Source organism: Terrapene carolina, unplaced genomic scaffold, assembly GCF_002925995.2.
Source record: "Terrapene carolina triunguis isolate 2854851 unplaced genomic scaffold, T_m_triunguis-2.0 Scaffold193, whole genome shotgun sequence".
Taxonomy (NCBI): domain Eukaryota; kingdom Metazoa; phylum Chordata; order Testudines; family Emydidae; genus Terrapene; species Terrapene triunguis.
This window is the reverse complement of record NW_020664544.1, coordinates 7736249-7755673: the sequence shown is the minus strand read 5'-3', so window position 1 is coordinate 7755673 and position 19425 is coordinate 7736249.

The following is a 19425-nucleotide window of genomic DNA, read 5'->3' as shown; positions in this document are numbered from 1 at the left end:
GCTGTCAACCTCCACCCCAAACCCCGCTTGCCTCCACCATTTATAATGGTGTTAAATATATTAAAAAGTTTGTTTAATTTATTGGGGGGGGTTGCACTCAGAGGCTTACTGTGTGAAAGGGGTCGCCAGTAAAAAAAAGTTTGAGGCCCACTATATAGCATTGCCATTAAATAGAGGGTCAAATTTATCCTAGATGTAATTCTACTGGAGTGACACCAGGATGAATCTAGCACACAGAGATCTAGCGAGATGGCAATCAAAGGCTTTGCCTGATGCCACAAGAAATCTTGTCCCAAAATACAAAGATATAGACCACAGTGTATATTTGTACCCTCCTGACTGTAAGCCTGAAAGCAGGGCCATCCTTACCCATATGCAAAGTACGCAGCTGTGTAGGGCACCAGGAAATTTGGGGCACCACATTTCCTAGTGCCCTGCGCAGCTGTGCGCTGCTCCAGCCCCTGCTCCATCTCTTCCCCAGGGCCCCCACCCCTGCTCTGCCCCAGCCCCGCCTCTTCCCGCCCCCACTCCCCTGAGCTCTGCAGCATGGCTGGGCCTGCACTTATCAGTGGCGGGAAGTGCAGACCCAACCCCAGCCGCGCTGCCGGTGAGTGCCAGGGGGTGGTTCCCCCTGCCCCCCAAGCCAGCCCCCCCGCCATGCGGAGGCCTGGGGACAAGCCCCACATACACCCTGGGGGGGGGGGGCTGCATAGGGCCCCAGAATAGCTAGGGACGGCCCTGCCTGAAAGTGCTGCTTTACACACTGATATCCTTCTATCCTGTAAGGAACAATCCAACACGGACCAGGGAAGAGAAAGAGACCAAATTGCTCAGACCGCCGTTGTGATGGGAGGCCACATAACTAACCTAGATAGACAGACAAACAGACTCCACTCCTGCAAACTCTTAGGCAGGTGTTTAAACATGTGAGTAGAACTACTGTTTTCAAAGGGACTAGTAGTCACATGCTAAAAGTTAAGCATGAGTCTGCAGCATCAGGCTCTATATGAGCGAATGTGTCTTCCTCTCCGACATCTGATTCTATGAATGCCAGAGTATGCAAATCACTGTTTAGGATTAGTATGCGTAGCTCCCCAGCTAAAGATTTACCCTGACCATCTCGATCATTAGGACAGCTCATGTACATCATACAAAAATTAATGTTATTGTGGAAAAAAAAAATCCTTCCAACCTGCCTCCGGGATGTTTATGACTGAAGACATTCAGAATGACACGACAGCGTTCTGCTTCAGCAAAAGCCTATTTTACCTTAGCTTGCACATCACACAGGCAGGAGGAAGAAATTGCTTTTCTACGGGCTTATTTTGCCTAAAGAAACAAAAAGAGACATCCATCCACGCAAACTGATGGCTGCTGTTTTCTTCCCTATTCGTCATGCGGAGTCATTATCAAGGATGTCCCTCTTATGACTCCCTAAGATAAGTAGCCTAAAAACATTCACCAATACAAGGAGTCCCATCAGGTCTCATCTGGTCTGAGGATATTTGCAATCTAGCAAGACCAGGAGTTTTCTCGTTTGTGGTTACTGCCATTTCCTTATTAACCTACGTTCAGAAACGAGCTGTGAGTGCTCATTTCACGCTTGACGTAAAACCCACCACACCAGGAGAACTGGATTTGCACTGTCGCTACAACTATTCTTGAGCGCTAGTTCAAGCCCAGCCAGCCCAAGTCTGTCAAGCCAGGCTCGGAGGCTCACTCCAAAATGCCAGGTAGACACATCCTTGGAGACTTGGTCAAGCACAACCTGGCTCTCCAATGCCGGTCCCTGTTGTTGGTAGCCATACAAAAATCAGCCGTGCACCTTTTTCCTGAAGGGCAGGCCAGCATGCGACTGGCTGAAAAATGCCTCCAAACACGTTGTTTAGAGACATCATGAGATGCCAACAAGCCAACCTGTGGATGACTCCAAGCAAGCAAGTGTTAAAACATAGGAGCTAGCTGACAAGGGAGAGAGTTTGCGGCGGGTTTGAGCCGCAGCCCAAATGCCCCAATTCTCAGGAGTGTAACTTTTATAAGAAGCAGGAGTAAACTAAAGCCCGGAGCACTGAATATGCAACTTGCGACTTTTTAGTGGGCATTACCCCTTGAAAGCAGCCCTGCTATTAGTCTTTATGCTTACACTACAGGGAGTTGTCGCCACTTGACACTACTGTTACGCAGCATTGCTGTGTGCTATTGGCCACATCGGACACCAGAGATGGCTGCATTTGAGACAGGCAAAAGCTACTCCATGTAAAATCTGTACAGAGTTTTGGGGCAAAGGGGAGAATTTTCTCTTTCTTCAAAGTCTTCTATACCAGCAAGTTCTCAACCAGGGGTCCGGAACCCCCTAGGGGCCTCGAGCAGGTTTCAGGGCGTCCACCAAGCATGACCAGTGTTAGACTCACTGGGGCCCATGGCAGAAAGAAAAAGGCTGAGAACCCCTGTTCTATACCAGCCCAGAGGCAGGCAGCGCCACCTGCTGGAGATGAACAACTGAACGCTGAGAGAGGTCAACCTTTATATGAGGATATGACATCCAAAGTCCTAGCGTTGATCTCCATCTGCTGGTGGGGAGGAGCTATAGCCCACACATCTGGAACGCTACAGAACGAGCTACTGAAACGCAAGGTGCTTGCTAGAGTGGGCCAGGAATGTTTCCATTAAACGTTCTTTTGATGGAAAATGCTGATTCAGCAAAACCCCAAGAGCTTGGGCGGGCATGAATCCGTTTCAACTGAACTTTAAATCAAGAAGGTTTCTCGGGTCCAGAATAGAATTCCTGCTCAAAATCAGAGAGAGCCCCAGAACAGACAATAGCCTGGGATTAGCGCACTCAACTGGGACTCCAGCTTCCACACCCTGCTCTGAAGCAGGCACAGTAGGGACCAGAACCGGGGGCTCCCACATCCCACGTGAGTGCCCTAACCACAAGGCTATTGGCGGTGGATCAGGCTCCTCCCGCCTCGTCTTTTTGAAAGGTCTCAGTTTTGTCCTGATGCGCAAAGGGGAAAAAAAATGCAATTCTCAAAAATTTTCACAGGATGGGAAAACTGTTTCCCACCTAGCTCTAGTGCAGTGGTCCCCTAAATGTGGGGCATGCCCCACTAGCAGGGTGTGGCAGAACATCTGGGGGGGGCACGGCAGAGCCTGGGCCAGTCCCCATGGGGGGCAGGGAGGAAGCACCACCCATCCCTGCTCTGCCTCCAGCTCTGCTCCGGCCCCACCTCCCGCCACAGCTGTAGCCTCAGCTCTGTTCCCGGCTGTGGCTCCAGCCCTCGCAGGGCCCAGCTGTTACTCTGCTCCGGCCTGGCAGGACATGGACACATTTCATTACCGGTAAAGAGGAAAAGTTTGGGCCCCATTGTTCTAGTGCCGGCTTATTATTTACTTTGATTTTAACTATCTTTCATTTCATTGTGCTGACAAACTACCAGTCTGTTTTATGAAGCAGGCAGTGTAGCTGAATAGTCTATGTAAAATTTCTTTAATATTTAATGCAGCTGCAATAATGTTTGAAGATATTAAATATTAAAGATTCCCTAGCCTGACAGCCACAATGTAAGAAAAACTGCAATTATGCATGTTTTCAGATTCCATCTGGAGTGGAAAGTGCAAGGTGGGCAGGGGGGGTGTTAAAGTTTAACTGTGTGAGTGAATTCTTGGAGCAAGGATTATAGCATTTCAGCCACCTTCACAGGGTTGGCTTTTTTATTTTTATATATATATATATATATATATATATATACACACATACATACACATATATATACACATACATACATACACACACATACACATACACACACTCTACAATATTTTGAGCTGTTTGAACATGGCTAGGAATCCGCACAATATATCTGCTTAGACTACTGTCACACCATCCTGGCACCCAATTCTAATGGCCAGTTGCACATACCTGATGAGCTACAGCCCAAGGGGCATGAAAACTACACGACCACGCACCCAGAGCAAACAGGAATCTGAATCTCAGTCTTTAGCACTTATGGTTTCAAAGACAACCTGTCAAAGTCTAACCAATGCAGCAGCGGTTTCATAAATCTATAGAAACAGCCCTGCTGCCACCGCTGTTGTGGGTGAGGGAGCAAATACAAGTAAGTGGGCTGGATAGTGCTGTTAATAGTGGGGGCTGCATCCCGCCTCCCACACACACAATTCCCTATTTAGCAGGGAGCGCAGAGGCAACTGCTTCAAAGAGTATTAGAGGGACCACTGAACTGATCGGCTATAGCCCACGGTAGGATTTTTTCTGTGTGTGTATCAAGGAGGGGGTAGGGCAGGATTCTATACATTTCCCCTCTCCCCCCCACCCCCCCCATATACTGAGCACTATGGGGCAGTTCTGCCAAAGGCAACTTTTGCAAGTGACTGGATGCTCAAGGTGCAGAATTGGGTGGCCTGGGAATCACTGATCACACGGCTACCGTGCAAGTCTCCTCAAAGGAAGCGCATCACTTTTCCAACCAGAATGCCACTACTGCACCGAAGGAAAAGGCCTCGAAAAGTAGAGGAGCAATAGTAAGGCTCTTAGGGAACTTCTGACCTTGGAACAGACATTTAGAAGCTTTCTTGCCTTACGCGGCTGGGTGGTACAATATAAACCAGGCCTTAGACTTACAAAAATTTCATATGCTCAGATTGACCTTGAGGGCCCTGCATGTGTCAAGTGTATGCTAAAGTTCCTCCTTGGAGCATCATGGCTTAGAGAAGAAAGATGGAAGGACTATTTCTCAAGAGCTGTGATATATGGAATTAACTTTTGGGATGACCAGGTTCAAGTCGGAATTGGATGTACAATATTGAGGCACCCACTCAATAGACTTTCTGACTCCAAAACCCATCTGGCAGACAGAATTACCAGAAAAGTCCCTGTAGTGGCTAGTAAGTACCAAGACACCTCTCTCATCAGACACCTGATTTAGCACTGGCTGCTCGTGCAGCAATATCCCTAAGGGTAAGTCAATGATAAAGGGAAGTGCTACCAAAGGTTGGAAACGTGGCTGTATTTTCATTCTAAGGGCTTGTCTACGCTTACAGTGCTGCAGGGGTGGAGCTGCGCTGCTGCAGTCCTTAGTGAAGACACTACCTAGGCCAACGAGAGAGCTTCTCCCATCAGTGCAGGTACTCCACCTCCCCGAGAGGCGGTACCTACCGTAGACCAAGCCTACATTTCTAACTGGCCCGCCACATCAGAGGTTGCAATTGACTTCCTCTTGGCATCTATTCAGAGGACAGACGATCGAGGCTGCCTTAATGGAAAGAAACCAAAACAGCAAATGGCTGCACATATTTTTTTTTTAGTAGGCAGGCTCAGCTGGCTCTCCTAAGAGAAAGAGCAGCACTTACAGCTAAGCTTTTAGTGTAAGCCCATCATTTCTATCCAGCATAAGCCCAGCCCCCATGGAGAAGTGAATGACAGACTCAAAATTAAGACATACACTTTAATCAAATGCAGTAATGGGGCAGGGGGAGAACCAGAACAATTGATAACAGATATTTTACACTCGGAATAGCCTGGGAAGAAATACAATTAGTAACACCCCAAGCATTGTGTGCTCTAATGGAATATTATCCCTACATCCACCACTCACTTCACAAAGACTTAATTTGGATAAGATGCTATCTGCTTCTTTTCTGCGGCATTTAATTGTCCAGTATGGGTTTGTGATTTGAGTGAACTAAAACCATACTATGCATCCTGGATATCCTTATATCGATATTCTAAATGGGGGCAAACAATAGTAGGTCATTCTCAATGTTTTATAAACACACTCACTCACGAGACAATTTTATTGCATAGACAAATGTTCTGAAGCATCTTGGGTGATTAACAGTTCAATATTTATCAATATGAATAGAAAAAACACAGGAGGTAGAAGATAAAAAAAAAGATTTTCAACTGATGCTTAATTACATGGAGTGTCAATGAGTTGGAGAAATGCAGGCTACAGATGCTGCAGAGAAACCATGAGACCAGCAGTGGGACTGGGTGGAGGGGTAGAGAAGAGGGGTCAGTGCTAGTCGAGAGGTGGGAGCTGAGGTAGGATAACAGAGTGGCAAAGTCACTGAGCTAGATTAGAACTGGATCAATTTATCACTGGAATAAATGAGTAAGGAGGGGCATCAAAGAACACAGACAATGGGATCACACTTCAGGGTATGCATGCATAACTAATCATTTAGTTCAATGAGGATCAGAAACTGTATTTGCTCCTTTATTATTTTTTGTAACAAGAAGACCCAATCCAAACCAGACCAAGGCACAGGACAAGAAGGTCTTCAAGTAACTAAGGACAAAGGGCAGAGCCAATAAGAATTTTATATTTACAAGATGTCCATACTGATGTAAGACTAAGCATGCCCTGTCTCCGCAGATGGTCCTTCCTTTGAGTTTCGGCGATTTAGATGATCAGACAATTGGAGGGTATTCTTTGCTTGCATGGTGTCTATTACTACGAAGCAGGACCACAGAGTAATTCATGTGGAAATATAAACACACCAGCTAATAAAACTGCCATTCACGAAATAAAGGAACCGCTGCTTTACTCTTCGATTGCAGGACCCATGGTCCCAGGTGCTGATTACCCTCACCTTTCCCTGCAATCAATGCAAAATGAGAGCACAGCACCTTACAGGATCAGACCCTTAAGAGTTAGATTAAAAGCTTTGATTAACTGAAGTTTGACAAGACAGACACCAGGAGTAATTCAGGTTAAGGCAGCATGCCCCAAACACACAGGAAATAGTTATTTAACTACAATTGATAAATATCATAATGGGGCTCCGGAGACCCATTGTGCATGTGTGTGGGAGGGTCATAAATGTCTTAGGAGAAAGAAGCATGCAGTAAACACACCCATATTAAACAAAAGGCACACCCATGTTAATCAACAACTTTTAAAAGTCCTAAAGCTTTTTATGTACACACTAATTTCTACTCGGCAACCTGCTGTTTCTTTAAGGCAAGTTTCACTATATACTGTCCCCTCAGACATAAAACTTCACCTTTGTTAAGATGGTGTTAACGTTGTAATTAGATACCAAAAGGAAGACGTCTTAAAATAATGCAATTTTTAAAAATGAAACACCAGAAAACAGGCAGTTCACAGTTCAGTGTCCCCAAACACTGGACAATCTAGAAATGCGGTCAGTTCAATAACCTCAACTCTCCCTCTTAGCCCCACCTCCCAGGGCACCTTCCTTCATAATACTGACGCGTGTGAAGTCTAGCTGACATGTTAAATACTGGATACTTCAATGATTCAGCCACGAATCCTGTTACCTGGAGACACCTCTGGCCATGCACATTTTGAGACTCCCATCTGAAGATGTCTGAAGTCACATGTGCGGTTCACACAGAAGGTATTAGGGGGCTTCTTAACTTTGAAAAGAAACTTGGCAAATGAGGTCTGATTTCTTTTTTTTCCTTCTTTTTTTTAAACTGGCCATTTTAATGCTTGACATTACCAAAAGAAAAAGAAAAAGAAAAAAAAAAAAAACCACCACCACCCTGACAGTGGGTTTTGTATTTACAGAAAAGAAGAAAAAAAAAATAGGCTTTCAGCTAAAAATTTTTGCATGCAATTCATTCAGCATGTGGACCACCTGCAGTTGGTACAATGAAAATTATATCCCCCAGAGCTTCTGTCAGAGTGAATTTAGAACTTCCCTGTGCTTGTATATTCAAGCCAGACCCTCAATGTGACTTAGATGCACATATTTTCAATATGAGACAAGGTGGGTGAGGAAATTTTTTATTTGATCAACTTCAATAAAAGAGACAAGATTTTGAATTCCACGGAGTTCTTCTTCAAGTAGCTACATACACTGCAATCAGGCTCTTTGAGGATTTTTAGCCCTGTAAGCACTAAATTCAGCTCTGCTGTCATGCATGCTGTATGTATGAAAGAGCAGCCTGCTTTAGAGCCTTACTTCCAAGCTTTAAAATACTGTTTTCCCCACGTCTCAGGTTACGAAGGATCCATTCATGCTGTGTGTATAGGGTCACAGACTCTTCCCAGTATCAGTAAGCAATGGCTGAAATAAATTGGTCCTTTGAGGCTTCAGAAAGGGCCCCTCTATTAGTCATACCACAGCAGCACAGATGCAGACTGTTTAATTCTGAGTGTCAGAAAACGCTTGGACCACACCCATAGCCATGGAGTTTTGTTTCCTGAGACAAGAAACAAGGGGTAAATTTAGTGCGAGTGAAAGATGCCAGGTTCTATCCTCAGAACAGACATGGGATGAGCAGCAGTACCCCAGACTCTGCTCTGAGAGCATACTTTACACAGGTTATGGAAGGACCAATTCTATGGGATGAAGACAGAGAGAGTTAGTTCTTGGCGTCTCCAATAACGGGATCTTTCAGAACCAACTGTGATAGCAGTTTTTGTGGTGAAGACTCCTGTAAACTAGGAATGGAATGAGATTCACCAAACTCATTCCACACATCCCACTGGACAGCCATCAGATAATATGGATACAGTTTCATCTAGGCAGGATACGCATATGGCTTTTACCTGCTAATGAGAATTTCCCAATACTAATCTATTTCAAACCACTCCGTCACCACCATCAGGGGAGCACTTTTGTTCAGAACTGCAAGTGATCATGTCACTCGATCATCACGCAGGATTCTCTTGCTTAGTTGAGTGTGAAAAAAGTGTAAGAGGGCATGCAGGGAAAAGTGTGCAAGATCCCTGTAATTTAATACACGATTTGAGATGCTTATTCTTGAAGTTACTTCTATATCATCTAAAATAGCTAAGGAGCAAAATAATTCACCAGGATATTCAGACAGTGGGTGAAATCATGTTCCAAAAAAACCCCAAAAAACAAAAACAAAACTTTAAATGAGGACTAAAACTACAGTACTTGGAGCTAAATTCTGCCCTTCAGTTAGAACTGTAAATGCACATCCAAGGGTGGAATTTGGCCCGAAGTGAATCCCAGCCCCGAGCTCACTTGCATCTACGTGTCTGATGAGCTACCAAAAACCACCGCCACCACATAAGGTGCTTTATAAGCTTTGAGGCAGATCAGCATGCGATTTACAGTTCTCTCATTATAAAACCACAAAACCGGCGTTTAAGAGTCAGGGTCAGACTTTCAAATCCACAAAAGAAATTCACAGCAAGAGCACAAGAGCCTAGACCAGCACCAACACCCTTAACTCATCCTATCATGCCCATAATCCAGAGTCTGAAGGTAATAAAATACTTAGCACTGATATAGTGCTTTTCATCCACAGATCTCAGAGTTTTACAAAGATGGGTCAACATTATTGAAGGAACAATCTAATTTTTAAAAAATTCTGTTTAAATTTAAATAATATGCCCTCAAATATTTAAATAATTCCTTTTTAAAAGATAAAAAAAGGGCTTTTCTGCTGCTCTTTGGTGTACACAAGATCTTTTCAGCAAAGGGAAAACTTTATGAAAAGGGGGGGAAAGAAGTGAAACTGACTATTCACAGAGGGCTATTATACACAAAATAAATGGAGATATATAGAAATAGTTTTTCTCTAACCTGAGCTGTATTAATCTTTGGCTACTTGTGACACTTAAAATAAGATGGACAAGTGTGATTTTTAAATTGAGGATGCTCATTTAACCATAATGTCTTGATGCACAATCATGATACAGAAACCACAGCAGGAACCTGTATCCTTTTAAACCCATCTCACATTAAATTTCACCTGTCACCATCTAGCTTCCAAAACACACATGTACAAAGAACACACTCACTTTGCAATATGCAACTCAGGCCAGGACACCAACATCCTGTTGTCCAGAAACCCAGGCCAAGCAAATTCACAGCCTAGACAAGCATAATTTTGCTACTCACCGCCTTGCAGGCAAGCTGCTGATCTCCACTCCAAAAACTCCTGGCTGCTTTTGTACTTAACCCAGCTTCCCTTATTCCGGTAGCTGTAGACCCCTACGTAAAACACCTCAGTGCTAGGAATGTCACACCCTGCGGCCCCAAAACAGATTGAGCCCCTCCACAGAAGTTCCTACTGTCTATTGGACAAGAATTGATTCAGTGACTCAATGCGCTCAGGATCTTTTAAGTCCGGATTGACCAAAATCAAAAATACAGCTTTTTCCTCAATACAACTACTTCAATGTTTAACAAACCCAACTCTTTCTAGCTGACAATCACATTCTGTTCAAATACAGAAGACCAAGATTCAATTCACCTTAAAAAGAGTTTCCCAGACTGATGTAAAAGTGTGTATGTAGTCACAGGCGCCAACTTCTCTTGGCACCAGTGGGTGCTCGCGCCCCTGGCCCTGCCCCAACTCCGCCCCCCTCCCTGCGCCTATTGGACCCCTCCCCAAATCCCAGCCCTGGCCCCGCCTCTTCCCAGAGTGCACCGTGTTCTTCCTCCGCCCCCTCCAGCCCCGGAGCACCCATGGAGTCGGCGCCTATGTATGTAGTTGAACTACACTGCATGAAAAACCCAACAATTTACATTTAATACAACCTTCACCCCAACAGATCTCAGAGTAATTTACAAATAGATACTGTGTATGAACTACATTTTCCAAAGGGTCACTTTAGCTACCACTGACACGCACAGGAAACAGCATCAGCTGTTTAACAGGACATAACACTACACAACTATTTGGGACAGGAAGTGAAGAAGAATCCCAGTGAGAAATGAGGACGGGTGGAATTTTGTTTTGGAACAAAGCCAGGGCTCTTCTCTTAAAAGATCCCATCTGTCTTTTTGTAACAATTCCAAGTAGTCAGGACCTCTACTTTTAAATCTCATCCAAACGATATGGAGCACACAGGACAGATACACACTTTACCCTTGTTAAAGACAACTCAACTTTGGTGGGAGAAGGGATGCCATTTAAAAGGAACCTTGTCCGATAAAGTTTTTAATATATATTTATATTTCTTTTTCTACCTGGCGTGACAGCTGCCACCATCAAATTTTCAAGCTGAAATAATTTTAAAAAGCCTAAATTTACTTTTCCCTAAATTTATGCTATTGATTTGCTCTTTGCATTTCACTCACATTGGATAATGAAAACTGAGAAGTCAGTTTCCCTTCTGCGTATGGCCAGTTGCATTCTCATGAAGGAGTACAGCACAGTTGTCTTTGAGTTTCAAACACAGTAGGAAAATGTGCAATGATCGGAGAATAGCTAACATCACACCGATATTTAAGAAAGGGGCAAACAACATGACCTGGGCAATTACAGACCTGTTAGTCTGAGCTCAGTAGTATGCAAGGTTTTAAGAGCAAATTGTGAAGGAAAGAAGGGTTAAAAGGTTCAGAGAGGTTAATTCAGAGAGGTAAAGGGGATGTAATCTAACATTGACTTACCAAAGGTAGATCATGCCAAACTAACCTGACTTTCTTCTTTAAGAAAAGAACTGATTTTTTTAGATAAGGGAAGTGCAGCAAATCGAATATATTCATACTTCGACAAATACTATATGTGGAATTATTTGTTAAATTAGGGAAATGGGAATCAGTATCAGCATTGTAAGGTGGATAAGGAATTAGCTAAAGGGGAGAAGGCAACAGATTGTGCTGAAAGGTGAATCATCATCCGGGAAAGGTTACTGGCAGAGTTCCTCAACGATTGGTCTTGGGATCAATCTTCTTATTCGATATTTTTATTAATGACGATGGCACAAAAAGCAGGAGCATGCTAATGAAATCTGCTGATGACACCGTGGGAGGCATCGTCAGTACAGAGGAAGATCAGATTGTTACACAGGAAGATCTGGATGACTGAAGACTGGAGTGACAGAAATGGAATGAAATTCAACAGTAGAGAGTGTAAGGTCAGACGCTTAGGATCTGAAGAACTTCTGCTAAAAGCTGGGGGCTCATCAATTGGAAGTAACAGAGAAGGGGAGAGACCAGGGCATGTGGGTTGATCACAGGATCACCATGAACCACCAAGGTGATGTGGCTGTGAAAAAGGTAAATGTGATCCTGGGATGTGTCAGGCAAGACATTTCCAGTGGAGATAGGGAAGTATTAATGCCACTGTACAAGGCACTGGTAAGACCTCACTTGGAACACTGTACAATTCTGATCACCAATGTTCAAGAAAGGTGAATTTAAACTGGCGCAGGTGCTGAGAAGAGCTATAGGATGATCAGGGGAAATGGAGGGCCTGTCGTATGAGAGGAGAAGGGAAGAGCTTAGCTTGTTTAGTCTTGCAAAAGGGCAGCAAGAGGGGATGCGATCACTCTCATTAAGGAGGTAAATACCAGGAAGGGTGAAGAGCTATTGAAGCTAAAGGACAGTGGTGGCACAAGAACAAATGGATATAAATTGGCCATGACCAAGCTCAGACTGGAAGTTAGAAGAAGGATCTAACCATCAGAGGTGGGAGGTTCTGGAACAGGTTCCCAATAAGAGCTGTGGGGACAAACAACTTAATTAGTTTTGAGAGAGAGCTTGATGAATTTGTGAGCGCAACTGTATGACAAGGTTGCTTGTGATGGTGGGAGGTAGGGCTCAACAACTGGGGCTCACTTCTGGTTTATATCTTGTGTACCTAAAGTTCACGTGTCAGGGTTTCAGCCAGCCACTGGCAAGGGTCACAAAGGAATTTACACACACACACACACACACACACACACACACACACACACACGTACGTACATATTCTGGGAGGGATTTTCTTTTTTAAAATCTCTTCCTTCTGAAGCATTAGGGATGGCCACAACTGGACTGGAGATGGGACACTGGGCAGGGTGGGCCAAGGCTCTGAGGTGGCACCAGGCATTTTCTCTCTCAGGTGCTTGGTTGGCTGGTTCTAGCTTACATGCTCAAGGTCTGGCTGATTGCCATATGTGACATCGGGAAGGAATTTTCCCCCAGGTGAGATTGGCAGCGACCTTGGAGTTTTTCCACCTTCCTTTGCAGCATTCACATGCAGGTCGTTTGCCAGAATTATCTGGGTATGTCGCACTTAATTATTTCCCTGTCACTACAGGCGCCTAGGGCACTGGTGCACCTTGGTCCCTCCTACTCTCTTCCTGTGGCACGTTGTGATGGGATCCCTGGGTTGCAACCTGGGACTGTGGGACCACTGTGCCCCCTTAATTCACTAATCTGGGCTATCACCAGTAAGGCATTGTGAGAGACAAGCAGCAAACCCCTCCAGGTGCTGTTTCCACTCAGTACAACTGCAGGTGGAGCCCCACACCCAGCTAGTTTCACACCCCAGCCACTCACGAATCACACAGAGAAAGGCACCAGTTTATCCCCACAGCTCCCAGCCTTGTACCTCAGGAATATACTGTCTGGCACTGCTCATGACCCTTTCTTGAGCAATGCAAGTTTATTAATTGGTTCACCACTTCATCAAAGGAAAGTGGACATACACCAGACTTTGTAACCAGAGCAGATTTACCAAGCACTTCAGTCAAACTCCCTGGTAAGGATAAACATTTGAATAAGTTTATTAATTACAAAAGATGGATATTAAGTGATTATAAGTGATAGGCAAAAGTCAGGGTAGTTACCAAAAAAAAAAAAAAAAAAAAGATAAGCACACAGTCTACATTCTCAAACCTATTAGACTAAGCAATATCTAAACTAAGCAGTCTCTCTCACCCCACTGGATACTGCAGGTTGGGTACAGTCTTTCATATGCAGGCTTTCCGTGTTAGCTGAAGACCAGTCTCGTCAGCTCCAGTGTTCTTGTTGTCTTCAGCTTAGGTGGGGGAAGAGACAGGACCAAGCGAGGGGCCACTGTGTTCTGTTTTATACCCTTATTCCATGTGCTTGGAGAACATAAATCCAGGCATGTGTGGTGAACATTGCTGAGTCCCCAGGCAAGGCTGAGCAATTCCTCTGATGTGGCCTCATGCCAGTGAATCATTATATTGCAACTCACTGGCTGGACAATGGTTACTGATGGTTGACACCCGCCCGGGCATTGGTTACCTCCTTTGTTGTTGACTCTGGGGATCTAATATCTGGGTGATTCCCCAACTCGCAGCATATTTTAGGGACAACCATACAACACAATCTCATAACTTCATCTGCACTAATGATATACATACGTAGATAGAACAATGGCTTTCCATAACCTTTCCCATGATACTTTACATGGCATGCTTTAGATGAAATATAACAATTATATATAAATGATGAATATGGAGGTTACAGGGCGCTCCCCCAAGGTACAGACTGTCCCACACATACTAGCCTAGTCTCCTGTGGGTCTCATTTCCATTGTTGGGTTTACTGTATGGCTGCTGGATGGGGTGTGGCCTGTGATATACAGGAGATCAGATTAGAAGGTCTGGTGGTCCCTTCCAGCCTTAAACTCGATGGCTTTTTTTTAATTAAATGAAAAGACAAACATTTCTATTGATCATCTTTTGCAAGCTACTTTTAGCAAAAAAACTTGCAACTGCGGGCATGGGAGGAGGGGGTCAGCCTCCGTGGCCACTGAAGTTACCACTGAAGAGACCATTTAGCGCCAACTACATTGGGGGCTCCTTTAGCTTGGCTATAAGTCCCACAGCCATCCCATCGACTTATGCTTCCTCTGCATTCTTTAAATACTCTGCATCAGAAACTGGAAGCAAAACAACACCATGGATACTAGTCTTCATTATTAATGATCATGTTAGACTGTTTTGGGAAAAAGATCAGTGGATTGATTTCTGATCCACATGCAGGTCTCATTTTAGTGAGTACACTGCAGAGAAAATACATTAAAGTTGTAAATGTAGTTTTAAATTTTTTAAAATGTAAGGGACATCTTTGGGATTGGACAGGGGACACTGTCGAAACTGAGTCCCTCCCTCCCAACCAATCAGATTATTTGGGGGGTAGAACTGTGGCAGGGAGCAATCTTGGATGAGCAGAGAGAAAGAAAAGCAGCTCTCTGACTAGGAATTCAGCTGTGGAGCAGAGAAAGACACCTGGGAGGAATCTTACACTTTGAGGATGGGAAGGGACAGGGACAGTGTGGGGTTGGGAGACCAGTAAAACAGGGCTTAGGAAAAGCATAGAGCAGTGGAAGGAAGTCTCTGGGGGACACAGTTAAGGGGCCAAAGGAAGCCAGAGAGGACTATTGGTAGAACTCAAAAAGGCTTAATTAAGCCCAAGTGAGGAAGTTTCTACCCAGCAATGACAGCAGGCTCTGTTCTGAAGTTCCAATCTACAGGAACTCTCGCTCAAATGACTGGGAGACCCAAACCAGGATCAAGCTGGTGCGGAGGGAGAGAGAGAGAAGAGGTCAGTTAACAAGCTTAAAAGAAACATTTTCATGGGTTTGGGGGTTGGTGGTTTTGTTTTATGTTTTAATGACAACAGGTTGTTGGGATTTAAAACATTCCCCTGCAGGGCTTCAGCCTGAATGTTAGAATACTGCACAAAGTGAAATTGACTGTACAAGCTTAAATTGACCAGTGTGTTTCCATTGAGCTAAATGAAATGCAAAGAGTTAGAGAGGAATAAATTAGAGAGTTTTAAAATTATTCTTGTGTTAATCTCAGGTTTCATTAGTAACGCGTGTAAGGAAGTTTGTTTTGTGGGATTAGCCCAATAGTGTCCCTTTTTAGGATTCCCAAGGACCTCAAGATCTTTGAATGAAAAAAAATATTATATACCTGCAGAGTTTTAACACATTCACTAGCCCATGTTTCAACACAGTAGCCCTGCGTTGAAACATGGGCTAGTGAATGTATTAAAACAGGTGACAAAACAAAACAAAACAAAAAATCAGTCAAAATACAGAGCCATGGGAACAGAGATGGCACTTAGGTTTGTATTTTTATATTACAGTACCAATTAGCGGACCCATCCAAGATCAGGGCCCCATTGGGTACGTACATAGACGTACTGTAGCAAGTTGACAGTGTCTGCCTCAACATTCATGAAAGTAAGCATCACTTGCCCAAGGACTTTGCAGTACATTTGATAAAGACGATCCAGTACAGAAGTCATGCAAAACCCTCAACAACAGTTATCTAATAGAAAAAGCAGTGCCAGGTTCTGTCACAGCGACAACGAACAGCTCTTCAAAATCTCTCGGAGGGTGGGTAGCCCAGCCCACTCAATGAACTAGTTTGTGAAACTAACCTTCAAATAAATAAATGTATTCTGATCCAGACTGACAGATTAATCTACAATGTTTCCAACCTGTGTTTAAATGGGATAGTGGAGGGAAGAAAACAGGGAAATGCCCATTAGAAAAATACAGTTAGCACTCCCCTCCACCCTCCTAAGACATTACTGTTCCTCTTCGCCTCGTGATCTAATTTTCAGCCATTAGTAAATGAAAGGAGATTTTGTTCTAAGATTTGGCCCTGGGTGTTCCTTAGCAGCGTTTCACCAAAGTGATGAATAGGGGTGCCCAACGCATACATCCAGATGGGTGCACGCACGCACACAATCCTCCATCAGACAACTCAGTCAAGAATACTTACGTGTAGCTGAAAAACCCCAGGGAATGTGTTACGCTAACGTTATCGTCCATGAATACAGGCTTTCAGAAGAAAGTGCAAAACAGGCCCGTGATGATAGCAACCCACAACCCAGCTCACCAACATTGTAAATAGCAGCCCCTCCCCCACTCTTTTAATGGCACTTCTATCTGCACTCCGCAGACCGCAATCCTGAAGGAAGCCCCGACTTCTAAGGGTGGATTTAATTACCACAGTTTAGCAATTTGCTCTCCTCTCCAGTACTACAAAGTACCAAATGCATCTGAAGTAACGAAAGCCACCAAGTTAAACCAGAGCATAAAACAGGGCTGCCGGCGGCCACAGAATACTAGGACAGAGTCTCCCAAGACAGCTAGGAAGTATTCAAACATTTCCAAAAGCAGAATTGAGGAGACCTGGATGAATGATAATATAAAGATCTGCCATTTGGTTTTGTAAACATGAAGTGAAAAGGGAGGGGGGGGGGGTCAAAGCAGGCAGGAGAGACACACAATCACAAACAGCTGGCCTGAGTCTGCTCCATATTCACCTTAACGGGAACAAGGCTGGGCCCCTTGACCAGCTTCAGAGGAGCCGTCACTGCAGCTATTTATGTTATTCATTTCTAACCTGACAGCAACCCGCACGACGAGATGAGCAGACCCATGCCCATTTCCCTTCCCAAAAGGGACAGCGGATGGGGAAGCCAGCGTGTCACCTGTCCAAAAATAGCTTTAAGTAAGAATCACTTTGAAACACCGAGACACTGTTGAAATGCTGAACTTGCATTTTACACACTCAAACAGGGCACAGTATGGTTTGGTCAATACACCTTTGCCAGAAGGAGGGATGGAATATTGGGACCAGAAGGTACCTTAGGAGATGGAGAATAGAGGGGGAAAACGAAGCTAACCTTGGTCACAGAGATAGTGTACTGGGGTTGAATAGTGAGGTTGGTTGTTCTCTCTCTTCAGGGGATAATGAGAAGTGTGGGTTTAGTGCCAGAAACATATGGGCAGACAGAAGAGAGGCTGAGAACACCCTCTTTAAAAATCTGCAAAGCCCAGTCCCTGGAAAAGTACATCCAGCCAACACAGTTCACCATTAATTCCCACCTTCCAGCAGCCAGGTGCCCAGAGCTCCTGCCCTGAGCTGCCAATTCAGCCTTCAGCCACAGGAGGGTTCAACAGCAATTCACAAGTATGGCACCACAGCACAATTGCAGGCAACATCAAATTTCCCCTCCATCCCCATCTCATGCCCCATCCAGAAGGGGCATGGACCACACGCATTCGGAGGAGACACAGGGCTTCCCAGAAAACACAGGGTTCCAGCAGCCCTCAAAGCCTCTTCTTTCCTCCTCTCCTCCAAGCTGTAATTTAGCAGCACGACTGGGGAGAGATGGAAACAGACTGGGGGAGGTGGGCACAGTGGAAGGGGAATGACAGAACTGAGAGAGCCCTTGAGGAGAAGGGATGCCAGGAGGTATTGAACACACCTTCCTAACAGCCCCAACACAAAATTCCACACCAACATTACATATTTTCAACACAAGAGAATTTGAGGTTCATGTTGGTAATTAGTCAAAAAGTTCAGGAAATTTCATCGCCACCAATGGCTTTTCACGTGGCTGTATTCAGGCTTCGCTGTGTCACTGGACTTCTCCCTGAATTACATGTTTAAATTCCCCAATGCAAAAGATTTCTTTAAAAAAAAAAAAAAAATTTAAATGATGAAATGAAAAAACCTACTCCGGTCATTACTCCCCAGATCTCCTTTTCATGCTTTCATTTTTTAAACTGTTCTTTGCTAACTCAGAAACTTGCTCTATGACACTTAGGATTTTTTTTAAAATAATCCTAATAAGGACCAAGAGAGCTGACGCTACCAGAACTATTGCTTTGACTGTAAGCGCTTTGGGGCAGGGATCCTCTTTTTATTCTGTGTTGGTACAGCACCTAACACAATGTGGTGCCTGGTCCATAACTGGGGCTTCTAGGAGCTACCACAACACAAATAATGACAACTACTGCACATTTAGGGAGCACCCACACTGACAAAATTGGGAACTTTAATTTCCTAGGGTACTGCTCCAAGCCAGTAGCAGCGGCAACAGTACAGAAAGGATTCTAGCATTTTTACCACTCTCATCTAATCCACTTCTGATTGAGGCTAGAGGACATAATGGTATAAATGCTGGAGTCCTGCCTACACTACAGTCTCCAGCATTGCTACCAAGAGTGGTGTTGCACCCATTGAGAATTACAGGTTCTGGTTTTTCTAGTGTAACTAAGGTCTTGGACTGTAAACTCTCTGGGGCAAAACTCTGCCTTCTTATGCCTTATGGATTTTAACTTCAGATAGGACCATTATAATCCTTTTGTCTGACTTCCTGCATATTAAAGGCCATAGATCAACACTCAGAAATTCCTGCATAGAGCCTAGTGACCTGTGGGTAAACTAGATCACCTCTTTTATGAAGACATCCAGCTCTGATTTAAAGACCTCAAGTGATGAAAAAATACACCATATCCCATAGCAAACTATCCCAAGGAGTAATTACCCTCACTGTTTCTAATCTGAATTTTTCTAGCCTCAATTTCCAGCCACTGGATTTTGCTCTGCCTTTGTCTGAAAGATTAAGGAGTCCTGTAGTATCAGATATCTTGCTCCTTATGTAGGTATTATGTCCAGTGATCAAGTCGCTCCTTAACCTTCTCTTCAGTAAAATGAATAGACTGAACTCTCTAAATCTCTCAGCCTGTTTGGGACTGATGGGCCCTGCTATACTACAAATAATACCTTATAAAAAGATGGAACCTTTGTCAACCATGCTCACTGTTGATCTGGACGGAGCGGTGTGTTGTGGGATCAGCAATCACAATGAACGACAAACATTGTGTCCCATCTAAATTTAAACCCTGAAGGCTAAACTAATTTAAGAGTGTCGAGACAAAGGGAGTTCAATAAG